We start from the raw sequence: 12,531 nt of genomic DNA on the forward strand, positions 1-12,531 counted from the left end.
GTAAGCATTAATACAATTTGAGAGATGGGGTTGGGGGGTTAAAAAGAATAGAACAATCTAAACTATGTGTCAAACTAAACACTCCATAGAACCTTTTAGTATAGCTATACAAGACATACATACAAAGACAAGAAAATGTATAAACAAATGATATGAAAGCAAGTTGAACAGTAGTACTCCATAGTTATTACTAACTTCAATGCAACTTAACTCATAAAGGGTACATACAAGCAGTGACGGACCCAAAAATTTTGTTGAGGGTTCAAAGTATAAAGAAGAAGTTTAGGTGGTAATGCAAGTGCGTGGTGAGAGTAGTAGTTCCTCGGCATGCTTTTTGTACAAGAACCATAGATATTTCATTGGTTCACAAAAGTAAAGACTAAATTAATCAAAGATATCGAGGACAAAGATACATTCATAAGAATTTTAGTGGATCGACTGTATTACATAAGTTAATTCCTAAAACATGTGAAAACTAAATGATGAAAAAGGGAGCAAGACAGGGAAGAAAGATATTTACCTTATCATGCTAAATTTAACTTACTTTATCATACTGTAGTAAGCATTTCTTTCTACTTTTATCATGCTCCATCGAACATTCTTAAAATTTCTTGTGCTTTTTATACTTTTATTTTGTGATGTTTCACTTTATTTTTAACTTTTTAAAAATTTTAAATTAGCATCCATTCAATCACATATTAGTATGAAAATCGTCAAGATTCTCTAAAAGTGTGTAAGAATAAAGTTACTAATATTATAATGCATATTCAGAAGATAAATAAATAGCATTGCCAATTTTTTAGTTCATATAGTTCAATTTACTAGGTTAGTTATAATTTGTACAAAAGACAAATAACGAATAAATCAAATATGTTTAGTTTCCATCTCTCTAAAATAGAATTAAAAATATAAAAGAAATTTCATGAATTCTATAAATTAATATTTTAAAAGGATGTTGATGATATTTAAGTTTCTTCATTCAATTGCATCTAATTTACTTTTTTTTTTAAATAAATAAATTATATTTCTATCCCAATTTCAAGTTAAATATAATTCATCATATTTTAAAAGAGTTATTCAAGTTAGTATATGGAAAAAAGAGTTACGTTGAAACAAAATGAATAATAGATATAAAAAGAAAAAAAAAAGAATGTGTCTAATAAATTTAAACAAAAACAAATTAAAAAGAAGAAATGGAACAAAAGGAAAAAATATTGAAAAAGAAGTAAGTCTAAGCCCAAAAGTTCCATTTTCCAAAGCATTAAAAAAGAGGGGAAAAAATATTGTCCATGGGATTCGAACCATGACCTAGGGACATTTGTTGAACCACTTATCTATTGAGTCAAATCTATTTTGTTTTCAAGGGGTTCATTTTAATATATATATGCATAAAATTAAAATTTAGTGTAATTTTTTGACGAGGGGATTCGGGTGAACCCTAGTATCCACCTAGGTCCACCCCTGCATACAAGGACAATAAAAAAGTCCATTTGCAATCAATAAAATAAATCTTTAACAGTTAATATCCACTCCTTATATATATATATATATAAAAAAAAAAAAAAAGGAAAAGAGTCATCACCTTAGATACACAGAATCAACATAAAAAAAACTAAAACAAATTACAAAAAAAATAACTAAACAGAGAACTCTAGAATCACACAAAATCCAAAAAGTCCTAAAACATAAAAGATTTCTAAAAAGGGAAAAGATTGACAAAAAGACCAAAAGGGTATCCAAACTCAAGTAACTTAAACATAAAAATCAAAACTTTTATCAAATAATTCAATCAAAAAACACAAAACACAAAACTCCATATGGGTATTTTTGTATACCTTTGTTATAAATGGCTTAGAAATGAAGAAGGGGTTCTCAAAATGACAAACAACAGGTTTTCTTGAAAATTAAAAAAAAAAACAAATAAAAATTGGATTTTTTTTTTGTGGGGTTTCTTGAAAATTAATTCTACAGCTTCAAATGAAAAACTTGGGTGTTATCAAAACACAAAACCTTAAACAAATATATACATTTAACAATTATATATATTTATTTTAATTTTTTTCTCCAGAAATGGACAAAAAGAGAAAGGATGACTCTTGTGTTTTGATGAGGGAAGATTCTTTTAGAGCAGAGAAGTATATATAGCAAGTGAAGTGTGAGCAAACACTGTCCAACGTGGCATATTATTGTTACCGAAAATACTCTTGAGAGTTTACTATAACTGCAATAAAACAATAGGATAATGGAAAATGGTTATCTGTCCTTTTCTGGAAATTAATGTACTGAAAATACAAAAAGTCCGTTGGAGATTATTTTGACGAAGTCGGCCGTTTATAGGCAAAACAAAATTAAGTGGTGGGGATTATCCCAAAAGATGAAAAGATGTTTAGCTTTAAGGCATAATCCTCTTTTATCTTTAATTTTTGAAAATTGAAACTGTATTTGATCGTAAAATAAATTAGCTATTGTTTTTTGAATTTTTATGATTAATTAAAATGAAAAAAGTAAAAATTATCGTTGTATATATAGATATTGATAAACAAACTAGTTAATTTGTACTGTCATTAATGGGAGGTTGTGGAAATAATTTCTTGTCGAAATGCAAGATAAAATTGCATATAATAAATCCTAGGCTTAAGTCATCTGCGGCTCCTTAAAGTTGTCCGCATAATTCGTTTAAACATCTCAACTAAGGTTTGTACCTATTGAACACCTATGCTCCTTAAAATTGATACCTATTTGACATTTTTTTACAGTCAATCAAAAATCTGATATGTGTGTACTACACTCGCTGTGACATGGCAAATTAATGAATTAAATGATGACATGTGGCATTTGGTTCCAAAAAATTATTTTAAAAACGAATTCTAAAAAATAACTATTTTAATCTATTTAGCTAACTAAAAAAAATAAAAAAGAATTTTCTAAAAAACCCACCCATCCACCCCACGGCAACCCCTCATTTTTTTCTCTCCAGTTGATCCAAATCGTCCCCAACTCTCCAACAAGACAGTCCCTTCCTCAATCGATTTTTCAATTGTAATCCTCTTCTCTCCATCTAGTTTTGGTACGAGGAAGATGAAAAAGGTTTCGTCGGAAAATTTTGAATTCCTATTACCATGACCGGAAAAAATGGAGTTATCTGACATATTTTTCTGAATTCCATAACTGGTGTTTTTGTAGTTGAAGAACTCTTCGTTTATTTTTAATTATCAATTGTAATTCTATGGAATTTCATGATACCATTTTTAATAAGCTTAATTAGTTTACATTTTAATTTGAAGTGGTGATGTCTGTTTGAGTGACCAGAAATAGATATGAACGGAGGCCGGCTAACTTTTTAACTTCAATATCTGAAAATCTTATTTCTTCTTGCAAAATCACATCAATTCGTAGATTCAGAATTCTTCTTTCTTTTTGCAAAATCATATCAATTCATAGATTTAGAATTCTTCTTTCTTTTTGCAAGATCACATCAATGCGTAGGTTCAGATTTAGAAAGAAAAAGAAGTACAGAGAGAGATAACAAAGAAAAAGAAATGCACAAAGTTTTTGAGGAAGAAGACGATGGCTGGAATAAGGGGGTGGGGTTGATTTCTTTGTTTATCAAGAAATCAATTTTAAATAAATTTTAGTTATTTTAGTGCCCAATGTCAATAAAAGAAAAAAAGTATAAGTTTTTAAAAAGTAAAATACTATTTTGAACCTATTCACGCGCTAATACTAAGTGAAGTACACTTATGTTGCCACGTCAACGTTTTGTGTTTAATAGGTACATATTTTGAACAATTTAGGTGTTCAATAGGTACAAGTCCTAGTTGAGGTGTCTAAGTGAATTATGCAGACAACTTTAAGGGTCTGTAGATGACTTAAACCTAAATCCTAATAGTTCAATCCTTTCTCAGATCTCACACATATATAGAGGGGGCTCAGTGCATTGGGATGTCTTTTTATCACTTGTCAAAATGCAAGATAAGACTGCATATAATGAAATTTTATTTTTTATTTTTATATAATAAATTTTTATTTTATTGTATATTTATATACTATTATTTTTATAATTTATATTATGTATATTATTTTGCAGAATTAGACAAAAATAAAGGGTAAAATAATATTTTTGCAAGATTAGAAAAAAAAAATGAAAGATTTCTGTCATCCCATAGAAAGGTAAAATATTGATTGAAAAATTGAATATGTACATCTTAATTTAATAAAAATAAATATTAAATTAAGTTTTAATAATAGATATTTAAAATAGTTTCTCTCTATAATAATAATTTTAATATTAAAAGTACATTGATACTTGTCATTTTTCATAATTTGACTTTCAAAAACACTCTTCAAATGAATTAGTCAAATACAAATTGTGTTTTTTCATAATCATTTTTGTGAAAAACTATTTTTTAATAAATACTTCTAGAAATAATTATTCTCTCTGTCCAACAATAGTTGTTCACTATTGACTTAGTACAAGAAACAATAAATAATAGGGGCAATATTATTATATTATCCTTTTACTTTATTAAATCTAATGTTTTGAAAAATGTGTTAGATGATAAATAATAGTTAATAGCAAGGGTAAAATCGACACAAAAGATAAATTATCTCTTGATTTTTTAAATTGGACAAGTATTATTGGACAACTAATTTTAGTATAGTGAACAACTATTGTTGAACGGAGGAAGTAGTTTTGAGCCCAACTTGTTTTAACATCACCCACTTTTATGCATTTTTTGTCACCGAAAACACCGCTAAGAGCTCACTATAATTGCAATAAAACAATAATGATAATGGAAATGGGATCTGTCCTTTTCTGGAAATTAAAGTGCTAACAACTATAAAAGTGAGTTGGAGATTATTTTAAGGAAATAACAGAATTAAGTGGGGATTATCCAAATCACTCAAACTCTCAAAGAATAAAAAAGATGTTTAGCTTTTCCAAAATTTAAGGCATGTATCTTTTATTTTTTTTGGATATTAAGGGTGTAATTTTTCTTATTTGGTTTATCAAGATTTTTAGAAAAAAAACTCCCTTAAAAATAAAAGAACAATTTTTTTTTGACAGAAATAAAGGAAACAAGTTTTGTTAGTAATAATCATACTCATTATGTTCGTCTTATCCTTAAGATACAGAGATGAATCTAGAAATTGAAAGTATCGAAAAAATTGTTATTTTTAATAGAAACGTGTCAAAAAAATTTTCTTCAACTAATATAGACACGTCAATTATTTACTACAAAGTTTTGGACAGAACTCTATGAAAATTTTTTAAAAAATGGGTTGTAACTACTAAAATGCCAAAAAGTTGCAATTGGAAGTTAGTTTAATAACAACACATTACGTTACTGAATAAATAATTGATAATGTGTAAAATTGAAAGTTGTGAAAGTATTCTAAATGAAAAGTGTGACATACAAATTTGAATGACTAGAGCAACATCTAGGAAAATTTGAGAGTAAAATGTCTTAAAAACTATTATCCACTTGTACAAAGACATGTTCTCTTAAACTTGTCTTTTAATGATAATCCTATCTTAAGATTCAAGGTATAATAGAGATAATAATATGTTTGTTTTTCTTCACAAATTTTAGATAGGAAGATATGGAGATCGAAGATTAGGATTAGAAAATTACTAGATAGCTAAGTGTTGTCTAAATTCTCTTATCATTATTTTTATTATTAGGTTTCTGGTATCCTATTTTTTAAATTTTATTAGTACTTGTTGTTTCTTTTGGTTCAATTATTGTAATATGTGTTGTTACTGTTTCTTTCTTCATTATTTACTATACTTGATCTTTTTTCATACTGTTTTTTCATATGTTTTTACTTGAGCCGAGAATCTATCAAAAACACTTTCTCTATTCTCGCAAGATAGGGGTAAAATTATATACACAATATCTTATAAGGATATAATTTGTGAGATTACGGTAGATAAGTTACATTTTACTTGCTATTGTTGCTTTGGATAGAAGAGTATGGTGACTCTCTTCAAATTGTGGACCAATATGCAATGTTCATAAATGCATGATCACAACTTACACAGAATCACTGACCATTATATATATATATATATTTTTGCAAAACTTCATGATTATTTTTCTTGGTCAAAATAGTGGAACTAATCTGTTCCACAGACAATGCTATGTATTATTCTAAAAATTCACTTAATATGTATTAAGAAGGATGCTATTTAATAATTCAAAAAAAAAATTGATAATTTTTCACTTAGTATGTACAAATTTATGGAGCGTACAAAATTCAAAGTGGACGGAGAGAATAAAAGTGGCCAAAAAGAAAGGAACATTCAAAGAGACAGACGGAGTGATGTAAATAAAAATGACATGTTTATTTTTATAAACTTTTAACTTCATGGGTACTTCATTATTTTATTATTATTATTACTAATAATAATTAGAGCAATTCATGTTTTGTGATTAGTGAAGAATATTACTACAGTAATTGTACTTTAACTTTATCTGAACTTGCTTTATAATTGACTAACCTAGTTTACCATCAAATCATTGCAACTGCTAACCGTGCTTAACCTTTCCTTCGTTTTATATTAGTTGTGATGTTTCATTCTCGAGAGTTAAATTATATTAATTTTAATTGAAGTAATATTTTGAAATATATATATTTTATCAAATTAATAAGATAAAAATTGCAACTTGTAATATTTATTGTGTAATTTTAAAATATTAAATTAATATAATCTAATTTAATTTTAAAAATAAGTCAAATCAACTTTAAAAAGAAATACATTGACAATTAATTTTGCACGAAAAAAGTAAATAAAGAAGTGAATTGCTTCTTCCACCCTTTCTCTTTTGACTTTAACTAGTATCCACCGTCGGTGGAAATTATTTTTTACACAAGTAACTAGTAAGTAGTACTTTCAAACCTATTATAGGTAAGTTTTAATTATTTTTACTTCCTAATACTCAAATTAAAAATAAGATAAACAGTTGTAGAAGGTAACTAAGACTCTATATTTACTCTACCATTTAATATTATGATTTATTTTTATTAAAGTGAAAAAAATCTGAAATATATTCGAACTTTGACCGAAATTACTGTAACAATACTGAACTTTGAAAATGACCTTTTACCCCTGCACTATTTAATATAATAGTATATTTTAAAGGTATATATGCTTCCACGTGGACATCATAATGGGTAAAAGGTTTTCCATAAAGTTTGGTATCATAACAATAATTTCGGTCAAAGTTAAAGTATTTTTCAGACCCTTTTCCCTTTATTAAAATTAGGAAGGATCAAATAATGTATTATTTCATTGTTGTTAATTTCTACTATACCATCGAATTTGAATCATGGTTTCCCTTCGAATCAATTAGCAACATCAACCTTTAAACAAATCATCAAAATAAACTTAAAGCAATCATTAGCAGCACATCAATATATTTTAAGATAATTAATTTAAAAGATTTGATAGTTGCACAAGTATTATAACATATTTAAAAAATCATTAACTTTTAAAATATTTTTTCATTTTTCTTAAATTTTGTCTAATCAAATTATGCTATATAAACTAAATCAGTGGAAGTTTCTAGTTTTCTTTCTTTTTGAACAAGCATGTTATTACTATAATTTTAACTCCCAAATCTTTGAATTTTTCTTTTTTTGTGACTATTTTTCTAATATTAACTTTGACATTCTTTTGAAGAATTTATTTCATTTTTAACGATAAGAAAAAAAAAAAATTTGGAAGTAAGAAATTTTGTTTTTAGTATGCAACAAGCTATTAATGTGGTGGAGAATCCTAGTACCTTAGTTTGATTGGTTACCTATAAAGAGATTAAAATTTTTTAATTTTTTTTAAGAGATTGAGAATTAAAAGCAAACTTGGATGATTTTTATTCATTGATTACATCTGCATAAAGTAAATGTAACTAACTCAATTAACTTAAAGGTAAATAACTTGACTAACTTTAAGGAACTAATCTAACAACTCAGAGGGTGTTTGGATTGACTTAAAAGTTGGTCAAACTTATTTTTAAGTCAATTTTTTACTTTTGGAAGTGTTTGACAAAAAAAAATAGCTTAAAATAAGTTAAAAAGTGTTTGGCAATGTCAAAAATAACTTAAAAACCAAAAATAGGTCTTACCTAGGGTATGTTAATAGAGAGACACATCGACAGGGTCGATAGAGAGTTGCATCGGTAGGAGATGAAATGATTTTTTTTTTAAATTACGAAAACAACAAAAAGATTATTTCACATGCTAAAAATCAAAGCTAATTAATAGGATAAATCACGTGTTTCATCTGTTTTTACTATTTTTCTGTAAATTTTAAAACACAATTGAATGACACATATTATACAAAATTATGTATATGGTAATATAAGTATTAATGTATATAATTCTACACCTTTTGACACCAGCAGATCGTGACATTTATGAATTCTTAAAAAAAAAAAAATGGAGAGAGAACCATAGGATACAATGATTGTTAAGGTTATACACGTTATTTTTTTATATTTCCAAAACATAATAATTAGGTTTTGAGTTCAAGTTTATTATTTAAAAAATTATAATTATAAGACTAAATAAAAGTTAACTGGACATAATGACTAATGACGATAGGGATGCTATTATTATTTTATTAGCAATCACACCTAATATCTTGTTTGGTGTTTAATCAACCTTAGCTTATTTAAAAGTAGCGTCATTTAATTTGTTGTTTTCTTTACTAAATTTTCAAGTCAAGGAATATATTTGCACGGCCTAATAACATAAATGATGTATCAGATTACTTTATCTATTTCTTACGACTTACGACTAATTTGCAAAATATAAGTAACAGAAAAATAACAATACTAAATTTTATGTGGAAAGAATTACAAGAATGCAACCTAAGAATTAATAACAGAATTAATAACTGTAATCCCTTTTATAATAATAATCTATTTAGATTGTGGAGTTCCCCTCGAGCTATTTTTAACTTAGAATTAAATTTATTCTCTGATGAGGTTTTTACCTTTTTCTAAAAAGCTGAAATCGGTATAACTCGATCACAATTTTAATACATGATATCTAGACTTGAAGACGTTAAAACATATGAATAGAAAAATAAGTTTTTTTAATATGATCCTTTAAAGACTTTAATAACCTTTTCTCTTTAAAATAATGTTAAAATTTTAGCCATTCTCAAAAAGTCAAATATAATATAATTTTATGGCGGTAAGAATATCAAGAGTTTATTAGTCTTAGTGGATTATATTTATCCATATAAAGGTCTCACCATCATACGATGATAATTTTTTTTTAAAAGTGCATTTTATAACTGGAATACTTCAATATAGTAATACAAAATTATTTATTTATTTATTGAGAAAAATTAAGTTTTCTTATTTAATTGTTATATCAATTAAATTATTATTATTTTTAGATAGTTTTTTTTATCATTATTATTATGAATGTGAGTTTACCAATAAAAATAATGTCACATATTTAATTACAAAAATTATTCATGCCACACCAGCTTCTGTTAAAAGAAGGGTAATTTTAAGTTTAAATTTAACCTTTAGGGTATTTTTTTATTCAAATAGGTGAGAGAAAAACATTTTTTGAGTCATTTTCAATACGTTAAGGATATTTTTAATCATTTTCATTTTTATAATAGGTTGATGTCTATCATATCTTAAGTATTTTGAGTTTTGATTGTTTTCAAATTAAATATAATTTAAATTTACTTAAATATAATAATTAATAAAATTACTTAATTACAAAACATATTAATTAAAAAAATATAAATAATAATAAATTACAAGTTATAAGTAAAAGTAGCTTTTTCTAATGTGAACACACAAGCATATTCCAGTATGACATTATGGTCAAAATAATTGTGGCCAAAAGGATTTTTTTTCCATCTAACTCATAACTTAAATAATTTTTTAATCCTTTTAACACTTCTTGTAAAATACGAGGCACGAACTTTTTGGTACAAGCACACCAATCATTACAAGTAATAAAGTCAAGTTATTTTAATATGATAAATTATAATTTTATAAGTTTATTGTAAAATGACTATAATTTAGTTAGCATATGTAAAATTAATTACTTCAAAAAAGTTGTCCCACGCACCAAAATACAAATTTCTTAGTAGTTGATGACTCTTGGAATGCAACGGTTTCGATAATTCAAGCTTATAACATGTACTGATCACTTTGGTTCAACATGTTTCACAAATTTATTTTTTGACTTATATTATTATCGAGCTAGCTAAAAAATTATGCGTAGCATATAAACTCAAGCAACTATACCTTATAAAGCCTCTTACTTTGCTTTTTATCATAACCTAAGATGCCATATGCTCACACTTCATCTTTAGAAATTTACCAACCTGAAATTCTATTAATATTTAATACTACTTTGATTCAACTTCATTAGCCGCTCGATCTGTCAAGGGTATCACAACAACTTTATGCGATATAGAATCACGATATAAAATTATGATATGATATCAAAATATAAAATTATGAGATAATATCATAATATGAAATCATAAGATGAAGTTGAAGTTTAATTTGGATATGCAATATGAATTTTTGTGTTGTATATTTTCTCATAAACATAAGAATCTCATAAGTTGTAAAACTATTTAAATAGCCTCAATTGTTTATTCAATCTTACCAAAAATATTTTTTAATAAAATCACATAATAAATTATTATAAAACTATTTGTTCTCCACTTAAGTAACTGTTTCATCTAACTTTAATTGATCAAATTTTAATTCAATAAAAAAATTGAACATAAATTGTAGTGTACTAGTCGATCTTTAATATAGTCGCACATAGTACAGACAATCTCCCAATTTTATCATTTTTCATATTAAATTATTTTAAACATTTTCATATGTAGCTGAAAGAGAAGTTTCTTTTATTATGAAAAAACAAAAAAAAGTATTACTCTATCTGTTCTTATTTCTATTCACCAAATCAATTCCAACTTTATCATTTATATTCACCAAATTTAAAGTAATAATAGATTGTATGTGATTATAAATTTTATTTACATATGAAATAAATGGTTAATAGATATAAATGTGGAGTTGTTTTAATAAAATATAAACTTGTGGATCAACTTTTGTATTTAAAAAAATTCCAAATCATGATATGGAATTCCCAAATCATATTTGTTTTGGAGAATATGAAATTCTGGAATCGTAAGATGGAATCAACATGAAATTGCATATCCTAACGTTGATTCTATCTCACGATTTCATATTGTAATATAGTACAAATATGAATGAATTAATCAAATCAATAATTTAAATATTTTGTAAAATTAATTTTGGTGTGCGTGATGAATTAAAATAGTTAGGCACATGTCATTCTTTCTAACTTTTTAAGAGCTTGAAAACAATTAGCCACACAACACATATAAATGTGGAAGTTTATCCATCACTTACAAAAAGAGATCACTCATTAATAAGATATAGCTAAACTATTGAAATACAAAACAAAAAAGGAAAGAAAGTGACCTATCCACTAATTAATTATTAAGTGTGAATATATATGAGTAAAGCTCATTGTGACACTTGAAGACTATTTTGTACTACTTTTTTTCCCCATATATATCAAAAAATAAAAAGTTAGTTTATCTTCCTTGTCTTCTTTTTTAATTCCAAAAAACTGTCCGTTAACTGAAAAAAGAGAGAGCAGATACAGATCATTAATCATTTGGTCTGTGCCATAATTTAAAGAATACTTTCCTTGTTTTAAAATAAGTTTTATCATAATAAAAATTATATTCATATTTCTTAAAATTTAAGTACTATTAATAAAATAAAGTATAAATGTATAATTGAAAAAATATATTTTTTAAAGTAATACTTATTTTTTATTTTTTTTAAGACTTATTTTGAGATAGTGAAAGTACTAAGGTTAGGTTATTGTTGGCGCAATATCCACACGTGATGCATATTGAAATGAAAATATTATTTTTTTCTTAAAATTTGAAGTAACACTTATTTTTTAAACATTTTTTGAGACGATGAAAGTACTAAAGTTAGTTCATTGTTGGCGCAATATCCACACGTGATGCATATTGGAAAACTAAAGATTGTAACGAAGGGACATTTGGATTGGGTCGGAGAAGATTTAATTTTAAGAAAGTTCTGTAAATAACTTTTATCATTTATTTATATTTCAAAATGTAATAATACTCTAATTTCAAATGTAATAGAATAAATGTTATTTATGCACATACAATATCTCATTGAAAATATTCTTAATATCTATCTACTACTTATATGTAAGTGGCAATAAGCAGACATGAGACGGTCAACATGTTTGCCGATCAAGGGCATCTTTGGAATAACACTATAATTTTGCTATGACAAGTTGTACATTGTAGGATCGATTGTTGGACGTTTTGAGATTTTGACTATCTAAATTTTATTTATGTCACATAAAGTGAGACAAAAACATAACAGATATTGGGCCCGTGCTAGCACTTGTGTCTAGTATATATATATATATATATATATATGTTACTCCCTCTGT

General features: G+C 25.8%; 1 protein-coding gene across 2 annotated transcripts in view; it reads left to right on the plus strand.

The window, feature by feature from the left end:
- Positions 1-12,531, plus strand: part of LOC125866229 (acyl-coenzyme A oxidase 3, peroxisomal-like) — a 287,150-nt gene that overhangs the window by 99,905 nt on the left and 174,714 nt on the right. The gene's annotated exons all lie outside the window — the stretch shown is intronic.

This window comes from Solanum stenotomum, chromosome 5, assembly GCF_019186545.1.
Source record: "Solanum stenotomum isolate F172 chromosome 5, ASM1918654v1, whole genome shotgun sequence".
Taxonomy (NCBI): Eukaryota; Viridiplantae; Streptophyta; class Magnoliopsida; order Solanales; family Solanaceae; genus Solanum; species Solanum stenotomum.